Genomic DNA, 17,672 nt, shown 5'->3' with positions numbered 1-17,672 from the left:
AATTCGTGATGACCTTGTGTCAGATCAGTTTATTTTTTGAAACAAAACAAGCTTCTTTACAGTTCTTGAAGAGCTTATCATTTGTGGAGATGGCTTACGTTTACAGGTAGCCACTGAAATGGCTTGTGGATAGTTAGTAAAGATGGAGAGCATGGCATTAAGAACAGAACTCACATTTTCTGATGATGCTGAGATTACTTGGAGTAAGAAGTTTCAAACTATTGACCCTGCCTTCAAACTATGCACTGCCTTCACATCACAAAACTGTCGGTGTTATTAAGACCTACTGACACATTCAGCAAACATTGATAAGGGGCCTATTACGTGCCTAGTGCTGTGCTTGGCCTTGAGATTGCAAAGTTGAACATGTCACCTTTCTCCTCACCCACCCTGTACCGGTTCCTGCCTTCTTTACCTCGCTGGGGGGAGACTGGGGTCTCCTGGCCAGAGTGATGCTCTAGAGCCCACCTTCCCTCCCACCTTCAGCTCTTCGGTCTCCTCCGGCTCCACTCCCTCCACTCTTTATTCAGGGTGGGGAGAAAAACTCTGGGAGTGGAGGCCCCGCAGTCTGGTTTGGTAGTGTTAGACGTTTCTCTAGAAGGCTTGCTTTCCCTGGACTTCTGTGTCATAGTTCACATAGTTCATTTTAAATATTCTGTGGTTTTGTGTTTTGCCATGCTTCCCCTCTGGTATTTGGGGATATTATTATCTTTGGAAGTTACTTTTCTATTCAGAAGTGTGACATTATTAACTTGAGGGATTATTATTATTATTAACTAGTGGTGTGCTCAATGTGTCAGTGGTTCTCATACCTTTTTTTTTTTTTTTTTTTAAATTTTAATTTTCGGTACGCGGGCCTCTCACTGTTGCAGCCTCTCCTGTTGCGGAGCACAGGCTCCGGACACGCAGGCCCAGCGGCCATGGCTCATGGGCCCAGCCGCTCCGCGGCATGTGGGATCTTCCCGGACCGGGGCACAAACCCGTGTCCCCTGCATCAGCAGGCGGACTCTCAACCACTGCGCCAGCAGGGAAGCCCTCTCATACCTTTTTATTGGAACCCACAGGAAGAAATACGTGTCACGTTAGGACCCAGTGCACGCACTTGCACACGTGGATGTATGGTTTCCCGATACGTCTTCACTATATGTGAGTGTGATAGAATTTTCTAGTCTATTGTATTCTCTATCACTTTTTCTTTTTCTCTTTTTTCTCTCTTCTTTTAAACGTTCCTCATAACCTACCAAATGGGTTTCATAACCTACTAGTCAGTAGTGCTTTGACAGACTTGCTGTATTTTTGTGCTATGGTAGGGGCACCCGCTTTCTTGCCTTTCTGTCCACATTCTGTGGTAAGGTGTGTGTATCTTTTATCCCTAAACACCCCGTCCCCCAACTTGCCTTAACTTAGTTCTTTATGTGTGAAACTCTCCCTCATTTGTAATTTAGCTTACGTTTTTGTTTTGTCACATACCATTCACTCCTCAACTTTCTTTGTTTGAACTTTGACATTCCTCTCCTGACCAATAGACAAGAATTACTATTTCAAATGAAATAGATACCTCTGTGCTATTCGATCTCGCACATTAAATATAATTTTTAAAAAGTAACACATGTATTTTTCATTAATTTCAGTGTTTACTAAACTTTAATAGTGTGCAGGAAAGCTTGTATATTGGAATGCATTGAAGTTACCCACTTTAATCACTTAATCTCCTTAAGCATTTTTAGGTAAAACTTGATTCCTTACCTTCATGTGTTCTTTCTTAATGGGACTATATAAAATGATAGTTTAGTAAAGCACCCAACAAGCCAGGATCTATTCAAAACTTTTGGAAATGATAATTCACTCTTCCAAGATAGTTAAGAACTTCATTTTAAATGTTGTAGGTTTGCGGCTTGATTTGTTAGATGAGAGATACATTTGGTTCTAGTTTTAAGGCTAGTGCTGGAAAATCAAGAAGCTAAAATCTATTGCTTAATCTGTTTTGAACCCTTATCACAATATCGTGGTGACTTCTGTGCAGTGCTAGCAAAATTCTCACTGATTTCAGAGACAAGTTTATTTATAAAGGAATCATAATTATATACATCTGAGATTACTCAGTATGTACAATAAATTTTAATGGTTATAATGTGCAGAATGGTTCTTTTAACCTAAGATAAACCAGTATTCACCTGTCTTTGAAGATTATTTCTAGGGTTTATAGGCAATAAATGAGACAGAATATCCCAGTTTGCTGAGTTAAAAGATCTCATTTGAGTAGTCATAGAAGTTTCTAAATATTTTGTTATTGAAGCCAAGCCAAAGTTCATTTGGTTCTCTGAGTATGTTCTGATTTCAGTCATGATTAATGAGGCCTTTCCATATAATTATAAATACAGCATATTTGCCAAAATTTAGCCAAATTATTATATTGTATTATTTTATATTATTATAATATTACTTAGCCACGTATTATAGGTGAACACATTCCTATACTTTACAATGATTTTAAATGCCATATAGCACAATTTGGATTGCTTTGTTTTGCCCTATCTAGGGTTTGAAAGTATTGTGAGAAGAGAATAAAGCAGACTTTGACAGCTAGTAGATGTTAAGGTATATTTACCAAAATCCTTTGACAAAAATCATTATCTAGGATTTCATTTTGATTTCCCTTTCCTCTTTTTTTTTTTTTTTTTTACTTTCTAAGGCCTTTTTTTTTTTTTTTATGCGGTACGCGGGCCTCTCACTGTTGTGGCCTCTCCTGTTGCAGAGCACAGGCTCCAGATGCGCAGGCTCAGCGGCCATGGCTCACGGGCCCAGCCGCTCCGCGGCATGTGGAATCTTCCCAGACCGGGGCACGAACCCGTGTCCCCTGCATCGACAGGCGGACTCTCAACCACTGCGCCACCAGGGAAGCCCTCTATGGCAATTTTAAATGAATCATAAAGTATTTTTTCCATTAAATAAATAGAGCAGGCACAACAATAAAATTTTCTGATGTTTTCTTCTTAGTCTTAATTAATTAAGGTACACTAACTTCTTCCTGGACGACTGTTCCTCAGATATATTCTTCCTTCTTTTACTCACTAATTTCTTTGAAGATTGATTGAATCGGTGCAGTACTCTACAGCCATGTGCATTTATATCATTTGGGCTAGGACACAATTAATGCATCATCTCTGCATGGAAGAGGACCTAGGAAGGTGCAGGTGATGCAGTGGTACCTTTCTGGCAGTCATATCGTCTCCAGGCAGTTGAAGGCCAGTCCTAGGAAGATGCCAGAGGGGCTGGACTGGTAGGTGATCCAGAGCCCTCTCTAAATTGAGGAAAAACAAAAGGGAATATGCATAGAGCTAATGGAAGATCCTATCTCAGAAGAACTGAGTAAGCAGCTCATATATATAAATAAACCATGAGGACAAATCCTTCCAGCCTCTCCCAAGATGGCAGTCAGTGCTCTGTAGTTCCCTCTTCACATCCCCATCGCCACCGAGACTGCGTCAACCTCGGTCTTGTGTTTACCGTTAGAGGGGGTTATTTTCATTCCTTTCCATTCTCTGTCCTCTTGCCTTTTGAGACACCTACTACATGTTCTCTTACCTCCCCGATGATTTCTTCCAAGTAACCTTATAAGCGATCCTAAAACTTTGGTGTGAGCCCTGGGTCTTCCCTTTGTCCTGTTCCGTTCCTGACCAGTGAGCTCACAGCATTAGCACAGCATAGGCAGGGGCAGGTGCTAGAAGGTAGTGAAAGAGAGAGTGCAAATAAATACTTCAAAACTACTTCACTTGAATCCCTACTTTTTGAAAAAAATTAAGAAACCATAAAAGGCCTTTAACTAGGAAAAAACTTTTTGTTAAGAATGAATTCTAGTCTGTTTCCTAGCCTGCTCTTGTTTAGTCCTAGTGCACAGTACATGCCTGGAAATCAGTAGAAAAGCACCAGAATGTGTATTTGTTAGTCCCTTTAACCAGCAGCTTTGAGAGTATACAGAAGCAGGAGTTGATCCTTGCCCCCTGCCTGGCTCCGTTCGTAGGCATTTGTGCTGCCCCCCGCCCTGCCCTGCGCCCCCATTTCAGAAGGTAAACGACGTTACCATCGGACAAGGTTTTACTGGCTTCAGAGAATGGCACAGCTGAAAAGGATATTATTGATGGTTCAAGGGGACGAATTATGGCAGAAATCTGAACAGTATTTGGAAACATAAACTACCGTGAGTTTGATAACCCCCAAACAAGAACAACATGTATTTTTTTAAAAGTATTTATTTCATACTTGTCCAGTTTTTTGGGCCGTTTTCCTTTATTCATTTTCTGTGAGGGGAAACTGAAGTGAAAATGGAAATTATTTTTATCCCCTTTATTAAGGCACCTAGATTGATTGTGAAAAGCATGAGAAATCGCGTCAGGTAGCCAAGCACTTGTTTTAAAAGCATGAATAAAAGAAAAAGAAGACAGTAAACAACAAGATATGATATAGTGTGTTATGGGTTGCTAGTTTTGAACTTCAGTCCTTCATAGCACTAGAGCCTAAGTATTTATGTTGTCAAGAAATAAAGTAAGTGTGGACTTCCCTGGCGGTCCAGTGGTTAAGACGCTGTGCTCCTAGTGTAGGGGGCACCGGTTCAGTCCCTGGACGGGGAACTAAGATCCCACATGCCATATGGTGTGGCCAAATAAAAAAATAACAACAAAAATAAAGTAAGTGAAATGCTAGGTTCATTCTGAGTGCTAAAGGCGTGCAGCTGATATTGTTGACACATACAGAGATGCTCAGTGGTGCTCTCAGGACATTGTTTTAGTCGTGTTTCCTATAGTTCAGGATGGGTTTGTTTTGATCTATCCTATTTTTTTGTGATAATTTGTATGGCAAAGAAAACAGGTTAATAGCCTTTATTATTTCCTACGTGCTAAGCATTGGGTGATGAGTGTGAGGGGAGATACTGCCACCATCCCAGTTTTACAGAATGTGTTTGATGACAGAAGGTTCTAGTCAGTTCCCAGCAGAGACCATAGTCTCATCAGAACCAAATGGTAGCTGGCTTTAAGTAATGTTGCAGCAATATTTAAAGGCTTAAAAAGCTTCTTTACATTGTTGATTAGCTGTGATAGCCACACAAGGAAAATACTCATTAAAAGAGGGGGTTTTCACAGAGTAAAAAAGTAACTCAGATTTTCCTAAGTTTGTAGCATTACTTTCATATTCTTGAGGTTAAAGATTTTTAAGTTAATATTTGCAATTTACAATCTATTGTTTAGTCCTCAGGGATAGAATAGTGTAATATAAGAAAATTAAAAGTAATATTCCCTTTTTAAATGTATATAATCAACATGTTTCATGTGTTTCCTGAATATTTGCTATTTTCAGTTGTACATGATACATCTTGTGATTTCAGTAGGAAATGGACCTTTTAGGCAGACAGATTCTGAAGGATTTCCATATTGGGGGTATGTTATGTCCACGTCAATAATTGGAAGAAAATAAATCCAATACCTCTGATTGAAGAGGCAAATAAATATATATGTAAAATCAATTTTCAGCTTACCACCTTAATGGAAGGGAACATTAGCATGGCTAATGAAAAGTTTTCAGCAGCCAACTCAGCCAGCTTTTTTTGTGTAACAAGGAAATAAAGGCTTACTTCTCCTTAAAAAAAAAAAAAAAGTTTTCTTTTCACAGTAACTTCTTGTTTAGTTTTGCTTTGGGTTCTTGGCTTTCTGGAACGCACAGCAGACAGCAGTGGATTTGGAAGTGGCTCAACATATATCTGTAAAATAGAGGAATATCCCTATAATCTAACATAAGTTGTAAATATTGTGAAAAGTTTAAATTAATACACAATTAAATTATGGATTTTATTACATTTCCATTGTAGATTCAAATTCATTTGCCTATTCTTAAAACTCTAAATGTCCAGGGTAAAACAGGTTAATTAACACTTGAATCTATCTTAACAAGCCCTCCTGTCTCCCATCCCCCACTATTCCTATCTTTTTAAAGGTGAAATTAGTATAGAATGAAGATCAAAGATATTTGAAGGGGAGAATAAGTCACAGAATAATTTAAATGTAACCATTTGAATTTGGAATAGGAAGGAAGGCTAGAAGTCATTTAACCTTTTCAATTTACAGACAAGGAAACTGAGTTTCTGAGAGCTGATAGGGCTGCACAAAGCCACAGAATTATTAAAGGGCAGAACCAATACTGACAGGTAGATAGCACTTCTTCAACCGGGACTTTTAATGATTTTTTTCAGCTTTATTGAGGTATAATTGACAGATGATATCATAAAATGTTTAAAATGTACAACATCATGATTGATGAACATATACCTTGTGAAAGGATCCCCTTCACTTGAATAATTTTCAGAAATTAATAGTAAACCGCAGTCTTTTTTGTCTTTGCTTTTTGTTTTTTAACACACTACTTGGAAAGTGTGTGTCTTAGGAAAAGGTAGTGGAAAGCAAAGCCCACTCATACCGTGGGTACTGTTTTTTCCACTCTGCTCGATTGGGGGCAGCCTGATGGGTACAGATAGGAAAGGAAGAGAGGGGCCTAATCGTCACTTCAATGACAATGAAGGTTTTATGCGATAATTTTTAAACCTGGAACCACCTGCTTTTCTAGAAATAGTTGCTCCCTGAGAAGTTCCATGTCTTTCTCAGCTACTTGTGCCCCTGTCCAACCCAGAAAACACCACCCCCTAATTCCTGCATTCTAGGGAGGTCTCTGGCAGATCCCCTCCTGTTGAGAACATTGTTGCCTGTATGATTTTTTACCGGTAGAAAGGCAGGTTTAGTGTTGTCGGTTAACTTACTGTGTTAGTGCGCTGAGCTTGCTGAGACTACAGATTTATGTTGGACTTCTTTCCCCCCACCCCGTAAATAATTTTGCTTCCCAATTTAGAAAAGTCGAATTCTTAGAACCAGGTACTACTATCATTTGCATGGGACCAAATGAATGCTCTTGGTTCCAAGTACAGTTAACGAGACAGGGTAAATGAGCATCATCACCAAAAAAAAAAAAAAAAAAAAAAAAAAAAATCCCCATGTGTAACACCACTAGTCAAAAGTGTCATGTTTGTAGAGTGCAGACCTTACCACTCTTTTATCCAAAAGTGTATCTTTCTTAGAAGCTGACGGACTAGATTGGTATATACTTGACTCATCCTTTTTATTTAAACTACAGCAAATGTACCCTCTGACCCATGTGAAAAGTATTGGTTTTAGACACAATACCTGGTAGAAGTAAACAGTTTAATCCGACCTGGAAAAGAAGTAACCTAAATATACCTAAAATTAACCTAAAAATTGTGATAGCGGTAAATAGTAAAACCATATTTCCAGCTTCTAGTATTACATTGACACTGGCATATACACAGTCATTATTCAGTTAGAAATTTTATTTTGACAGCACTCTACCTCATATGTGTTTTTCAAAAGGGTGTTAAGCCACTGCCTTACTTTTGACAGACTCCTTAGAGAATGTCTGTGTAGCAAAGTGTGGTGAATCGTCACAGTACACTGAAGCCTCAGAGTTTGTCTTAGTTATCTGAGTATTTCACTGCATTTTGAAAGAACCCTGAATTATTCTAATAATTTAATCCTCCACATCACAATGTACAGTGCTTCATTATGCATTACTTTTTTTATAACTTCTTTACGTTTGAAAGATAATGATGTTTGTTTTGTCACAAGATGCTTTCATGAGAGGTTTCAAATTGTGTGGCCAGGTGTAGTTGTCAGACAGAGACCTAAATGTTGTCTCGCTTTTGTTCCAGAATTCATTTGCACTGGCTGTTTTAATTCAGATTAAATACGAGGAGGAATAGTACTGCCTTCTCCTGTCAACATGGAAGCGTATAGCGTTTACTCAGCATTTAAACGGTGCTGTTTTGGGTTCTGAGGTAGCTGAGGAAGGGTAACCATGATACCAGGAATTATGTTGATTTTTACTTATTTTATTATCTGTTTAGGCCCTACCTATAGGGCTTAGTATATAACCGGAAGATGAGGGTGGGTAGACGGGAGGAAAAGAAATCTTTAGTACATAATCCTTTCATATTTTTCTGAAACACGATGGTTCACTTGCCACAGTGTGTATTACACCTGCAGTTTCTTTGGATCTTATTTGAAAACCAGTGAGGGGAGTAACACAAGTGGGTGCAAAGAAAGAGGTACCCCCACGAGCTCTGTATCACCCAGACTGGCAGTGCTCACTGCAGCTACAGGATTCACTGGTTCGTGGAGATAAGACATGGAAGATGTGTCAGAAATGTTTGGCTAATAGAAAAGTTTAAGTGCCAGCACCTGAGAATGAATTCTTTTTAGCTTTTAAATAAATGGGAGTTAGATTCATTACAGAAACGTAGGGACCTACTCATTCGCATTCTTACATGTTTTCTAGGGAAGGAAGAAAGGATGGAGTTTGAACTGATTTGCCGGGAATCATGTTCCGAATGGATCCAGGATATTGAAGTGTAAAAGAGGTGAGCTGCCTGCCTGTGGCCTAGACTGTGACTTGTACTTTAATAGCAGGAGAAATGAGGACAGACAGCAAAGCCTGGGCTGTAGTGTTAACGGCATAAGTTTGCCCCTGGGCTCCCGTTTCCCCAGTGCCACAGTCGGACTCTCAATTATGGGTGATTGTGCTCTTAACTGTTAGGGATTCTGTTCATTAAGAGTGAGGAGTCTGGATCCAGACTTCTTGGGCTCAGATACTGGCTTCGCCTCTTAGGCAACTGACTTAATTTCTCGGATTCTTCATTTGTAAAAAAAAAAAACAGGGATAATATTAGTATTTACCTTTCTGGGGTTGTTAAGAGGATCAGATGAGTTAATGATACGTAAAGTGCTTAGAACACTATCGGGCACACAGTAAGCGCTGGGTATGTGTTAGCTGTTGTTACAATATGTGACCCTATTTAATTTTTACAATTTCATCCTCTCTCCATAACCCTTATGTAGGGAGAGTAGACACTTAACTGGGTGAATGAGTGAGTAATGACTTGCCTGGTATCTTTAGAATTATTGATTGGTAACGTAAATGCATTTTGTAGACTAACTTGGTTAGTTTTCAACATAAGGCCGTGTAGGCACCGCACTGATTAAATTACATCCAAGCATGATCCTCCCACCTCATCTCAACCATGGTGCTTTATCTTCTTTCTAATAAACCATTTTCTTTCCTGGAACTCACGAAAAGGATTTGTTTTACATCATGAAGAAGTACACACAACACACATACATGAAGCAGTTAACTTTATGAAACAATAGTTACACTAAGTTGAGTGAGCTCTTGTTTTCTGTTTTATTCTCTTGTTTCATTTTTGTAAAAGTGCTGCTTGCAATGCATTGAAATTATTTCACAACCCACTAATGAATTACCCTACAGTTTGAAGGACACTGCATTAAACCTGTTTGACTCTTGTCTAGAACCAAAGTGGGGATGCCTTTGATTATAACCAATACTCCCTTCCTTTTCATTCTCTTTCCTAACTTCCCCTGAGAGTGGAGCTGGGATTCACCAGCTTTAAACAACCCCCTGGCCCCCCCATATGTTTGAATGCCACCAACCTGTTTAGCAAGGGCAAAGTTTGTATTGTCATTTAAAAGGACTTTAAGTATTACTGTATTTCAGATTCACTTTCAGCACATTTGTAATATTAAAAATACATAGAGCTCATATCACTATAAGATAGGATCCAATAATCATTTTCAGGAAGGTGTTTAAGGTTAGGTATGACAAGAGTAACAGATTTTTCAGATTGTGATACCTAACTTCTCTGCCCCACCCCTCCCCAGTTAAATAAGGCATTAAGAACATCACGCAGAAAAGTAACTTTATTGGTAGAACAGAGAGCTCTTGAGAGCTGTTGGCGTCCTGAGCTGTCCGTAGTCTCCAGTGTGTTCGGCCAGCACTGATGGTTGGTTACTTACTGTTTAGAGCTGCTCATGCCCTGTGACCATGAAGCTGAACAGACGCCACTGCCCCTGCTGAGCCCTGATTCTCTGTTCTCACCAACTGAGCCACCAGCCAGACCAAACAACTGTTGATACTTCTTTGAAAGATTGACAGCCAGATTCGGACCAAGGTTACCACACAAGGCCTTACACGTGACCAACTGCACGTTGCCTTTGGTCAGCCTCCCACACCCCTGCTCCACACAGCAGCCAAGCTGTCCTGGCTCAGGTGCTGTGTCTAATCCAGCACCTTTTCCATCGAACTTGGTGAAAGTCTGGATATTACATTCTCTTCTTTTCCTGCCCATCCCCCTTTAGGTCGTCGTCTTTGTTATTAAATCCATACATCTTTATCATATTTCAAGTAAATCTCTAAGATTTTTTTCTTTCTTCCCTCTGTTTGATTTTGGAGAGCCCCCAGTGGTGCTAGTCATACCTGATACGTCAGGAGTAGGGATATAATCATTATCAAGAGGAAAGAGCGTAGTATATTTGGAGGTAGAGTAAAGCATAATAGTCAGTGTCATTAACTTTCAGATCTCTTAAGTGTCTTAGTCTGGTTCATCCTCTTCTGATTATACCTTCTTACACACTTGCATAGAGAAATAAACATCATTCTTAGTTTATTTTATTCCTCATATAATTGTTAGTATTGCAGCACAGTTGCAGTATACATCTTATTTCAGATGTGTGTGTGTGTGTATATATATGTGTATACGTATATTTATATAGTATTGTATTACAGATACATTATGAGTGAAATAAGTTTCTGTGGAATGACCTCTGGGTACTAACTTTCATTGGCAGCATCAATCCTAAGGGAAAAGTGGCACCAGTTCTAACCCACCAACGTTAAGTACATTTTGGGTATGTAACCAGGTCTTACTTAATGTCTTTATTTCTCTTAGCCATGCTTCTGTTCATGGAAAAAGGTTGCCTATCTTAAAATCACCTAAGTACTACTAGAGTAGTATGAGTAGAGTAACTTCCATAATTATTTTCAATAACAACTTAAAATGGAAATCATAGGAAAATTTAGAGTATTCTGAAAATAGGAATATGTTTAAGCATGGATTTTGAAATGACAAATGACTTTTATCACTTCTGTGTATGTAAGTGTTTATGACACTCTCTTGTACATAAAAGTTTACTACTTTCAAACACTACATTTATTCTGAGGGGCAGTTGAATGAAGAACACTGGGGCCTTTCCCCAGTTCAAGTTGGTGGTCCCAGGGTGACTCAGGACAGCCCCTTCACTTTGGCCTCTTTCTCACATGTACACTTGAAATGTGATGGCTTTGGCTGATGAAACACATTATCTTTTTGAAGACTTGGAAACAGCAGTCAGAAAATGTTTAAAAAGAAAAGGCTAGTACACTTTCCTATTAGTAGAATTTTTAAAGTTTTGGGTCTTCATGAAGGCATTTCAATCTTCGTTCTCTCTGCCGACCTGGTATTATACCTTTCAAAATAACGGTTACCAAACAACTCTTCAAATTCATTATTCATTACTAATCTCAGGGTAATATTTTTCTTTTGCTTGAGTTTTAGTATATAGTCTGAAACTTACCGTACTGTAGGTAGCAAGCTAAAAGCCACTGGTGAAAGTGAAATCATGGCAAGGGGTCTTGTACATCATGCATATGTTCTCATTCATTGAAGATGCATTATCTTGACACAATTTTGTGTTTATAAAATGACCTTGAACTTGCAGATATGCTAAGAGTATTGTTGACAAAGAGATACCGGTAGAGATTGTAATCTCTCTGTTTGGGTCCACACAAGCCAAATACGCAACAGAATTCCTAAGCTTAATGTAGTGAATAAGCAGCATTTGGACTTGCGGCTTTTAACAATTTTGATATATGCCCAACTTTGAGACATAAAGGCATCCATAGAACAAAATAATAAAGTATACATTTTAAAAAATCATCGAGGTCTGAGAAAAGATAAAACAGAGCCCTTGGGGTTTGGCATTGTTGCCACGGTAGCCACGCTGAGGGGTGAGATGAGTCAGCAGGCCCAGATCAGCAGGGCTTTGCATCCTCTAGCCCACCACATCAACCGAGGATGCTCTGCTTTCATCTGGTGCCTCTATTGGGCTTTCACCTAAGATTTCATTTGGGGGAGGGCTTCCAGTGCTAACGTGCAGTTTGAGAACCGGTGCTCTGACAGATGCAGGTTTTACCTATTAGGCAAAATAGTTGGAACGCCAAATACACTAGACCAACTCACGGTAAAATTAAAGACAGCAAGTCGGCTTCCTTATAGCCCTGTCTGTGTTAGGATGTCAGAGTGTGTAGTCATCCTGAGACGCAGCGGGGGGCACTTGGAAAAGCTTGTTCGTAAGCACACTGTTTTCTAAGTTGGGCTCCCCTCATCCAGAAAGTTTCCTTAGAAACGTTATGCACGTTGGAGGAACAGGTAAACCCTTTTTATTTAGTGAAACATAATTGTTATACTCGCTGGTGATGTTCAAATCACATTTCTCTATGCACGTTGTAATGATGGTGCTTCCCCACCGCCACCGCCACCCTGCCGCCCGGCACTTTGGACTGAAGTGAACTGACTGCTTAAAGTGGAGCACAGCTTGATGGAAAAGGACTATGAGTTTTCTGCAAGTTCACACAGTCTTGTGGTGGATAAAGAAGGAACCGAGAACAAGACATATGGACAGACGATATCATTTTAAGTGCATTTCTGACAATGTTGCTCAGTTTCCTTTTTAAAAATCCTTTATGTTCAGAGGGTAATGGGGGTGGAGGTGGGCATACAGGGCCAACGTGAAGTCTGACGTAGAGAATGCGTTGCCGGTGGGTCCCCTTGCGAAGCAGGCTTTTTTGTTTTTGTTTCGGTGAGACTTCTGTGGCAAGGAAAACGGTCTGTAACGTTCTTGATGTGGTGCCTGGAAAATCGTGAGCAGTCAGTAAACGTTAGTGTCCTCTCTCCTCATTTTCCTCCTCTTGTTTTCAGCAGCGTGTTTTATTCTGGTAACATCTTTTCATGTAACGTTCACCTTCAACATCAAGTACTGTGTTCTTCAGCTGCCACAGCTTGAGCTTTTGTCTCTCAGGTAGAGAGGTGGTGGGGAGGAGAGGCCAGGTGAACCCAGGCAGGCTCTCCGCTCCCCTGGAGTGAAAGCCTCAGGACTGTGGTGGCTTTAGCGCCCTTATCGCTCCTGATTTCAGCAGGAGTCAAAGACAAAATAACTGAATGAAAGGGAAGATGGCAGCAGCTGTAATCAACTGTTCAGTTCCACTGACAGGAAAAAATCATCTTCCAACTTTAAAGGATTTAAAAATAACCTGGAATGCTTCTTAACATGCAGATCCCTGGGCTCCACCCCAGAGTTCTGCGTCAACTTTAGGTCATTCTGATGCACGTGGTCCAAGAGCTGCGTGTTGAAAACCCCTAATTCTAAGATCAGTTACACCACTGCTCCATTCTTCGTTGATCATCAGTGTAGCATAAAGACTAAATTTCTTTTGAGAATTTTTACCACTTCTTGGTAATTCTGAGCCCCAAAACCATGGCTTAGAATTCTTGGCTTAAAAATATGTGGACCGTGCCTATACTTACGTGTAACTCTTAGGCAGCTGCATAACACAGAAAACTTTGGCAGTGGCATGAGATTTATTTTTAAATTGCAGCGTCGACATAATTCTTTCTTCATCGACTTTGCCTGATGAGGGAGTCCTATCTCACTGTGGTTTGTTCTCCCGGTGGTTTCCGTAGGGTTAGGGAGAATGCTACAGAAAAAAACGAACCCTGTCTAGTTTTGACTCACTCAGACGTGGTGTGTCTTTCGTCTTTCTGAGATGGGATATGAGAGGCATACCCCAAAGGTGGCAAATCAGACTTCCACACTCGTTGCCTTCACTTAGCCAATAGCTTGCTCAGAACGTGTATATTACGATGTGCAGATTCACTAATCGGCGATTTCGGACTCCAGCAGGAAACAGCCTTGAGTCTTGGGAGACTTCTGGGCTTTGCGCTTGGCACTGACTCCTCCACAGAAGCAAGGGGTGCATCTGGCTGTTAGAAGAATTAATGGGCATCCAGGTAAGGGTAGATTGGAGAAATCGTTCCTTGTTTTCCTTTGGGTGGATTTGAGATTTTAGAAAAATTAGTCCTCTGAGAAGAGCTCAGAACTGTTTGTCTTAAGTTTTTCCCTCTGAGTTGCTTTTTGGGATTACCCTGTATGTCATCATTCCCTTTGATGTGAAATCCACCCTCTTCAAAATGTAGTTTCATTTTCAAATCTTTTAAGCATAGGATTCCATTTCTCTTTCTGTGCATGAAATTTTAAAATAATATTTAATTAATATTAAAATAAAATAACTCTAGTTGCTAAGATGCTAACGTAGGTTACTAGTTCGTAACTTAAGTCTCATGTTTTTTTAGGGAGTATGCTTTAAAAGTTGGGCGGGGAAAATCGGTGTTTGCATATGATTTATGAAACAATGATGTTACAAATGTGTCAGACTTTTCCCTATGTTAAAGGCCAAATTTTGAGGCATACTGCTTAATCTGTTCTGAGGAAGGAGCCGTGAGACCTCTCCCCCTGCCACTCCCCCACGTTTACTCCTGGTGGGACCAGCTCCAGTTCTCTCCTCACGCAGGGGGTTCCAAGTGTGGATGTTCAGTGCAGTGGCATTTTTCTTGAAGAAGTGACTAAGCCTTCTTAGATGAATTTTCTCTTTGAGAGAGGTGGTAGAATTGCATCAGAAAGGCATTTACAGTAAATGGCTCCCTCCCCGCTTCCTGTAATGACCACATATGAAAGAATGCATTAATTCTTGTTTTGAGGAAATGAGAGTGGTAGAGTTCTATGGAAAACTCCCTGTTCATCATTAATTAACTAGATTTGAAAGTTAAAAATTGTAAAGCCAGAATCACTTCGTGCTATCTAAATAAATGTCACAGAGGTAACAGCTTTTCATTCCATATTCTATATGAAGTAACTAGTTATCTTGAATTCAAAAAGAGGAAATAGTGTTGAGTATGGCTATAGTTAATGGCATAAACCTAAACGAGTTTCTTCATAGTCATTTTCCTTATTAAATTAATATTTTTCTTAGGTATGTTACTGATTTTGTTCTTTAGGATTCGATTCTCTGTGGTAGAATATGAAGGCTGGAAGGAAAACTCCCATAGGTTATCAGCCAGGGGTTCTCATGGCAACAGTGCTGCCCCCTAGAGGACATAGTATAAATTTGGTACGTTGTTTGGTTCTGCAGTGAAGGGCCTTGAATCAGAGATTTTAAATGTCCCACAGTGGAAAAGACAGAAAGAACTGCCCTGTGTCCCACATGAGTTTCAACTATCCTGTCGGATATTCATGCAGTGAAAATTAGTTTATAATTATCCGATCTTAGACCTAAATTCATTTTACATAAAAGCACAAGATAACCTTGGCATACTTTAAATACACACAGGATATACTCATTTTCATTCACCTGTACCTCTCCTCTTTTGTTTTCCTGTACTTTTAATATGGAAAGCTTCTGATCTGACTTCTGTTAATCCAGGTATTCTTTATAAGTAAGTGATAAGCATCTACTTCATTACATAGTTAATGGGACCTGAAAGTTATGTACATATTGAAATATGTCATGTTTTTATTATAAATTGTTTTGCTTTTAGGCTCTCCTTTACGTTACATTTAAGGTATTATATTGATGTTTTAAAAATATGTGTATACCAGGTAATGTTTACCAATGAATTTCATTTTAGAATAGCAAATATAAATAGGGCATTACAGAATTTTTTGGTTATAAAAAGAAAGCTTTGGGACTAGTGGAGTTTTGAACCAGTGATTCAGTTCCTCTCTGTAGTTCCAGGAAGGACAGTATGCGGATCACCCAGATGGGAGGGATGTTTATCTTCTATGTGAAGATCTCCAGGGAAGATTTCACATGTACTACATTAATATGTTTTAGTATCTTGAGGTCTTCACGTTAAGCTAGTTCTTATTAATACTTTCCAGGAGTCTTTATTAGGTCTCTCTAAAAACACCACCTTTGGTTTCTCCCTTCCTGTAGCAAAGGACAGACAAGTATGGAGAGAAGCTTACAGGTCATCTTGCAAACGAGCAGAGGAGTTAAAAACAGACTCAGATTTTTTTGAACAAGGGGGCTTTGTGTCACTGTCTTCTTCCCAGGAACATGTTCTGCATGTGCCATTTTAGACTTCTGACTGTGTGCTGTGAATATAGTGCGTCTTAGGTAAGGTATGGTCTGTGACACAGGATTATATCGTCAGAGTCACAGCTGTGAGGTCAGCGTACCCAGGCACATGCATGCAGCGCTCACTGATACTTCTTGTTTGGGGCCACATTTTTAATTCTGTAGACCTTTTTCTTGGATTGCTATTTCTTGTGCATTTTTTGGTTGTTGTTATTCTTATGTGGATGTAATTATCGCTTCTCAAATTTTTTTAGGGACACTAATAAAAGTTGTTTTGAGGGTTCTTGACGAAATATCTTCACTCTTTTGAATTTTCTGTTTCTTCCAGGGCCTTTTTGTTGTGTATCTTGGTATTCCACTTTCACATGGCAGGCTTTCTTTAATTGTATGTTTATGCTTAACTCTTCACTCGTATAGAGATGAGGTGGCCTTAAGGCTGCCAGGGCTCCTTATGTTGGGTGCATCTTGCGTCCCTCTGGTGGCACAGAGCCAGCCCTCGTGTGGAGAGTGACTCAGTATCAGAGTGAAGAGGGCTTGACTTTGGGGTTTTCAGAACCAGACTAGCTGTTTAGTTCTCACTGGACATTGTGTTTAATTTCTTTTGAGACTCATTTCCCTTTTTTAATTTTTAGTTTTTGCCTGGGTGGGGGGCTATAAGGTTTGTTGTTTCTCATAAAGATAGGAATTAGGCACGGAAGTAACAGTTGTTGATCCTTAGACTTTTCACTTAATCTTCTCCTTTCTACCCTTTTTGTCATCTCTGGCCCATACGGTCCTTGCTTTTTCTGAGTCTAGAGCCGCTTTGAGGTTTCACTGGGTTATTGCCTTAGCAGCAGCAGGCGTCTCAGAGAACCTCTGGGGCTGTGAGCTGCCTCTGCTCAGCTTCATCCGTCAGGACTTCATCATTTTATGGCTTCCAGATGGTGGTTGAAATCTCTCAGGCCCATGATAGTCTTTTAACTGTGGTGGGTATGTATACTTTTTTTTTATAACTGTAATGGGATCTTTCATGTGCCCTGGCCACCATTTTGAAACGGTAACTTAGTGCGGGCTTCTGGAACGAAGTACCATAGACTGGGTGGCTTATAAACAACGGAAATTTATTCCTCACAGTTCGGGAGGCTGGTTTATAGAAAGCTGTCTTCTCGTTGTGTCCTCACATGGTAGAAGGGGCAGGAGAGCTCTCTGGGGTCTCTTTTATAAGAGCACCGATCCCATTCATGAAGGCTTCACCTTCGTGACTTAATCACCTCACCAGAGCCCCACCTCCTAAAGGCATCATATTAAGATTTCAACATGTGAATTTGGGGGGAAAACAAACATTCAGTCCATAACAAATGAGAAGTCCTTTCATTTGTTGATTTGTCAGAAGCACATCTGAAGAATTAAGTCAGAAATGCATTTAGCCAGGAAAACGTTTAAATGAGGGCGTGATGACTGCAGTGGGTATTGGGGTTTGGAAAAACTAACCCTCAAAATAACTTGGCTGGGAGGGATAAATTGGGAGATTGGAATTGACATACATACACTACTAT

The 17,672-nt window shown here is 39.9% G+C and overlaps 1 long non-coding RNA gene across 9 annotated transcripts in view; it reads left to right on the top strand.

Moving 5' to 3' along the window:
- The window catches only part of LOC307192110, a 199,998-nt gene that overhangs the window by 110,792 nt on the left and 71,534 nt on the right, over window positions 1-17,672 (top strand). For 7 of the 9 annotated variants that reach the window (XR_013829967.1, XR_013829968.1, XR_013829969.1 and 4 more), the window contains one exon: window positions 8,392-14,011. This is a non-coding gene — a long non-coding RNA (uncharacterized lncRNA). Of the gene's footprint in view, window positions 1-1,064; window positions 1,147-8,391; window positions 14,012-17,672 lie in introns of all 9 variants that reach the window. The other 2 variants (XR_013829973.1, XR_013829975.1) reach the window with 2 other exon arrangements.

Source organism: Stenella coeruleoalba (assembly GCF_951394435.1).
Source record: "Stenella coeruleoalba genome assembly, chromosome: 9".
Lineage (NCBI taxonomy): Eukaryota > Metazoa > Chordata > Mammalia > Artiodactyla > Delphinidae > Stenella > Stenella coeruleoalba.
Note: the sequence above shows the minus strand (reverse complement) of the source record. Positions and strands in the feature narration are given on the sequence as shown.